The sequence below is a fragment of the Meleagris gallopavo genome, chromosome 2, assembly GCF_905368555.1.
Source record: "Meleagris gallopavo chromosome 2, MGAL_WU_HG_1.1, whole genome shotgun sequence".
Taxonomy (NCBI): Eukaryota; Metazoa; Chordata; class Aves; order Galliformes; family Phasianidae; genus Meleagris; species Meleagris gallopavo.
Window position 1 is genome coordinate 22,952,915 of NC_139405.1, and position 6,000 is coordinate 22,958,914.

A 6,000-nucleotide genomic window follows, 5' to 3' on the forward strand; every position below is an offset into this window, starting at 1 on the left:
CTATAGGGCAGCAGGCCACACAGGCACAGGTTGCCGGGGGACAGGCTGCAGGGCAGCAGAATGCAGACGGAGAGGGCACAGTTCATCTGGGCAGGCCCACTACTTCCTCATCCCACTCGCTTTCCCTTCATTGGGCACAGAAAGGCAGAAAGTTTGCTGAGGTGAATGCAGAGCAGTGTAAACGTGACAGGGGGAGACAGCAGGAGGAGCAGGCTGTCTCCTGAGTCATTTCATTCCCTCTGTCTTCTGATATATTCCCTACATAATTCTATCTTTTACATGGTTGTTCTGTAATTCTGCTCTCCATCCTGTACCCTGTGAGTATAACATGCTGCTGCTGCTGCTCCTGCTCCAGCAATTTGGAGCCACTTCCCCCTGTCTGCTGAACAAATATGGATTCTCATTTCTAGGAAAATTTGGAGAACTGCTGCTAAATAAGTTCTTCAAGTATCTGCCAGCACATATGGTTACTTCCAGTTTTTGTCAGCATTCAACCTTCTGCCCATATTCTCAGCCTTCAGTCTCTCTTTCTCCTCTTCAGCCAGTTTTGCATTTCCTGCCACTCAAAGCCTCCCATCCCCCTGAATGAGAGGGAAATGGAACCACCCTAATAGCCTTTGACAGATTCATGGAGAATAAACTTACCTGCAAATATCAGACAATTAACTACCCACATCTAAGAATTCCATTTAGAGATTGAGACACAATATAGATTATCTCAAGGAAACTCAGAAAGAATAGATCTTTTTTATATTGCCTGTATTTCCATTGTCACATTTGCTGTATATCCATTTTGGTATTCTTCTTCCTTCAAGGAAAATTAGAGCAATCAGTATTTTAAATAGTATTTTTAGTTTGATTCACAAACAGACCTTGGTTTTAACAGATACAAAATAATAGGGAAAAGAATACAATTTCCTATACCCACAGGGAAAGAAAAAAAGGTTGCCTTTTAAATAGCACCAGTGCTATGAAAACAGGTTCTTTTGAGCTGACATCTGTTTGTCTTCTGCTCACTACAGCAGCACACAATTGTACTAGTTGCAGTTGAGATGCTCCAAACTTCCACCTACACCACTTCACCAGATGCCCTTTCTCTGGGCTGAAAAAACACGCTGGATGTGAGGCATCTTTTATTAAACAAACAGTAATTGAGAAAGAAGCAAGCCCTTAAGCCATCACTGTGTTCTGCTGAGAGCCCAAGCGAACTGCTACTAAGAGCAGGGGAGAAGTCTCCTGCAGCAACCAGGCGCCCTCAAAGCAGACACTCAAATAATACGACATTATTCATCACAATAGTATCTCTCATTAGCAGATGATTATCGCTACGGATGTAAGCAAGATGAGGCTTCTAGGAAAAAACAGTTTCTTTTATTAGACTAGTTGGCATATTTGGAAGAAACTAACAAGCTTTGAGGAACACAGACTCTACTGCAAGGCACCGTCTGAAACCATTTTCAGCATGTCTGTTCACCAGTCACTCCTCACTTCTTGGATCTTCTGTTGCTTGCGGAAGTTCATCGGGACACTGCACAAGTTATCCTCTCGCAGGATTTGATCTGACAGTTTACACCACAAGTGTGTTTGTATCATGTAGTCCTGGTGTCTCCTGGTGCAGAAAGCAGAGGAAAGGCTGGAGGAAAGCAGAGCCCTGTTCTGGAAGCCAGCACCTCAGAGGCTGTAGTAAGAGGGACACCCCAGGGGACAAGAGATAGGTGATGCTGGCATGACAAGGGGGTTTCCCAGCCCAGAAGCCTGTGGGAGGACCACGTTCTGTGGCTTTTCCCCACTGTTACCCCTCTTCCTCTGGGTTTCCAGGGGTCTGAAACACAACCTAGTTCAGCACAGGGAAAAAGCACCAGGGGCTTTCCTGTGCCTGCCCAACTCACAGCCCACTCAACTGTGCTTAATGCTGTCTTCATGCTGTCAGCTCAGTGATGAGAAAGAGTGCTACCTTCAGGAAAAAAAGAACTGTTTGAAGTGGTGGAAGGTCTCCAGCAGCAGCAGCAATGTACGTGCCTTGTCGCTGACAAGAGGAAAGGAGGACACATGTGACACTAGCCATGGGTGACAGCCATGGGCAGATGCCGCCATGCCAGAAGGACTCAGCATCACTCATCCAGCACCTCCCCAGCAAGGGACACAGCTCACAAGGGTGGAACTACCAGTCACCCCAGACGCTGTGCAGGAAGCCATCCCAGCAAGATGTCGCATCACTGTTTGCATGCATTTCTTTCCTTCAGGGGAGGCTGTGCGCTGCTCTGTCCACCCCATTAACAGTCCTCACCTTCTCTCAAATACATTCTTTGTTTAAATGATTTGTGTTGCAGTCATCTCCCAAAGTCTTTTGGATGCCTTTTTCCTGAATGCTGAGTCTTCACAAATTAGGCAGCCAAAACTTGTGTGCATCTTTTTCTTTCTTACTGTACTTCTCATTCTGAGAAGCATGGTCTGACCATAGAGAAACATTAGCCTGCATACTGTTTTCAGAAGCTCAGAGATCTCAGCACTTGGTACACAGCAAGATTTGGGCTTTCTGTGTACTAGGTATAGTTCTAGCCCTCATGGAGGTAGAAAGAGGTGGTTTGAAAATGAAATGTTGATCATCCAAAAAATAAAGGACAACCAAAACCATGGATATAGTTTTAAAAAATATGTAATGTTAGAACAGCTTGAGATTTTTGCAGGTTTGGGGCTAGCAAAAGAAAATGTGCCTCTTAATTTCCTGGGTTTGAAAAGAGATGTATCTGTACTGCAAAAAAATAACTGTTGAGATTTCACTTTCATCCTGTTAGCATCCATCAGCACTCTGTTAGAAGCAGACACACACACACCATTTCAAGCAGTCTGGGCTGCATCCTTATTTAGAGAACAGCCTCAGCTTCCTTGTACTTTTTGGTCTGAGCACGCTCAAGTCATGTTACACATTAACATAACAGCTGACAAAGTTAATCAGCAGTAATAGAAGCACTTGCATGACTTGACCCGTATAATCTATTTGAGGACATCTCTCTCCTGCCTGCTCTTTCGCTCACCCTATGCTTTTATGTCTAGCTCACTTATTTTTACCCGTCATCTGCAGGGCAATTTGAACATACTGTAGCATGACTGTGATTACTGGGCTGCACAACAGAAGTTACTTTTGGCAGTAGTTACTGTAGAGTGGGTCAAATATAGCTGTAAAGCTGCTCTTTTGTGGCATCTTGGGTATTTTTTCTCATCTAAGTGAAAATCTGTATCAGAAAAATGTCCCTTGGTTTGAGACAAAGGAAGTAAATAAGTAAAAAAAATCAATTAAATTTTGGGGAAAAAAAAAAAAAAAGCCTTAAGGAGTGGCAAAGCAAAAAGGAATAAAGGAAAAAAGGAAAAAAGGAAAAACTCTATCTTGAAAATGACCTCAAGTGTTATTATGCATGACAGGAGATGTTACTCTTTATTCCTGATGTTTTTGTTGTTAATAAACTATATTTCTTGTAATCAGAGGGCAGAAAATTGAAATAAAAGAGAAGTTTCTGCAGACCTCTGAGCTTTCCTTAAAATAAGAGGTGAAAAAGCCTGATTTTATGTTATTTGAGAACAGAACTAACTCAAGAAATCAGAAAATCAGATAGAAAGGACCATTCTCTCTCTTAAGAATAAGAAATAAAAGATACAATACAGAGAGAAAGATAGCTCTCTCCCTGTAATGATGGTGAAAGCAAATCAAGCAACAGGAAATTCATTCTCATTATGCTGCATATATGTATGTTTGTTTGTTTTTTTTTTCCCTGGGAATACTGCCTTTTGTTACTGTGCACTGAGCATCCTGCAATTGTCAGCTGACTGCCTATGGGAGAGGGTGTGCAGCCCTGGGCTGGTAACACTTGGGATGTGCTTGGTGACTCTGATACTGCATCTGACATGGAGCTGGATGCCTTCTGCCCCTATCTTCTCAAGCAAGGGGTGTCACTATCTAACCTTACCAAGAATATTAAAGTACAGGCAGACACAATTCCATGTGCTATTTTTAAATCTGAAAGTATGCAAATACACATGCGAGTAAGGCATGGCTCAGGCATCCTGGTGTGCTGCCAGGATACAGCTGCAAATTTTGAGGGGGTTCTGGAACAGGCAACTGCATCACTACTCCTATTAAAATGGCTATTCCATAAGATTCATTCTCTGAGTTAGAGAGTCTGAGTCTGAGTTAGAAAAATATTTCTCTCCCTTCATTCCACATTGTTGTGAAATATTCCATTTGCACAATTTTTGTCTATGGAAGTATCACAGGGAGGCAGGTGAAGACAAATAAATTAGATCATAACTTACTACAAACACTTCATGCTTGTTTATCCTATCTACATACTATCCATTTCCAGATGACAACTCTTCTAAACTTGTTTTGATTATGAATTTAGAAGTACTTCTTTGATTTTGCATTTCACGCAACAAAGGGCGAAAACAGAATATCTTAGTTGTTTTTACTGAGCCTAGCTAAAGAGAAAGGACATTTGGTTCAGATGAATACATTCAGAGTGGATGGGAGAGTTAGTTTCCGTGAAGCCAGTTCTTGGTGGCTATGGTGATCCACAGGAGAGGTCCAACACTACCTGTGAGCAACTGAGGGTTCTCAGTTTTGATTTAGACTTTACCAAAAATATTCAGGAAGCATCACTTGCCTCAGTGCAATATAAGAAGAACTGACCAGCAACAAATCAGTGGAGAAGCTCAGCTATCTGCATCTAGGACATGAGCCTACTCTTTGTGCAGCAGAAGGCTGAAAATATCCAGCAAGACTTGACGAGCAGAAAAGAACTAGGTAAAATTCTATGCAGCTGAGAGACTCAAGGAGAGACAGCAGCATAGAAGGCAGCCCTAAATTTTTAAAAATAGCAAAAAAAAAAAAAAAAGAAAGAAAAGAAAGAAAGGTAGTTTATGATAAAGTCACATTGGAAATACATTTTACAGAGCATTGTAAAAACTTGAACAGGGAAACAAAGAAAATTAAGGCCAACACAATTAAGGAGAGCAGGAAGAATTTTGAAAGACATATTACAGTGTAAGAACAAAGTTATTCAATGCATGGATTGAAAAAATGCTCAGCTTTGAAAAAATGGTCAAATTTTCAAGAGTAGTGAATGCATGAAAATGTCTGGTGTCAGTGGAAAGGCTTGGAAAATTTGTATTTGTAAATGTTATGAAAGCTTGCTGAGGGCTTTTCTGAACTCTCTCCTGGAGTCATTTTTGGTTGATGTATTTTTGTTTTAGTTCAGCAGCTCCTGCAATGTAGAGGAAAACTGGGGAAGACTGAAGATCATTTAGGATAGTGTCAATATTTAAAAAACAGGTAAGTAAGATGAAAGGTATTACATGGGTGTTCATCGCTGAATCTCAAAGGATATACCCACACACTTCTCATCAGTCTAGCCATACTGTACAGTGCAGCTCTGTTCAGAGATATTATCTTGGTTTCAGGAACAGTTTAGCTGCATCAGTGTAGCCTCTGTCCTAATTTAATTATCCTGGGCATACCACTGTGCTGATCCAGCTAGACTGTTCCCAGTTCTGGAGCTGTTTCAGTTGGAGTTATGTCAGGTATTGTAGCATATTTTTGTATTGCACCATAAAGGCACAAAGGCTAGACTCCATATGCCTGTCCATGTAATATATTGCTCAACAGAGAGGACATACTTCTACCACTGAGAACTTTCTATTGGAAGAACAGGCATCGATACAACATAAATCTCACCAGCTGTCCTTCCAGCATGGTAATTTGTACTTGTCTCCAGCAATAGCGCACTCACAGTGCTACAAATGATGATTTATGAGCACTGATGTAAAATACAGTTCAGATGTTGCCACCATATCATGAACTACTTTGCATGAGACTTCTTAGTGCAGATAAGGTCAACAAGAAGGTGCCAGCCATGATGATTTACACACACACAACTGAAAAGGAAAAACAATTGAGAGAATACTCTTGATAAAAAGGGGCCAGAAAAATACTGAAGACATAAGAAA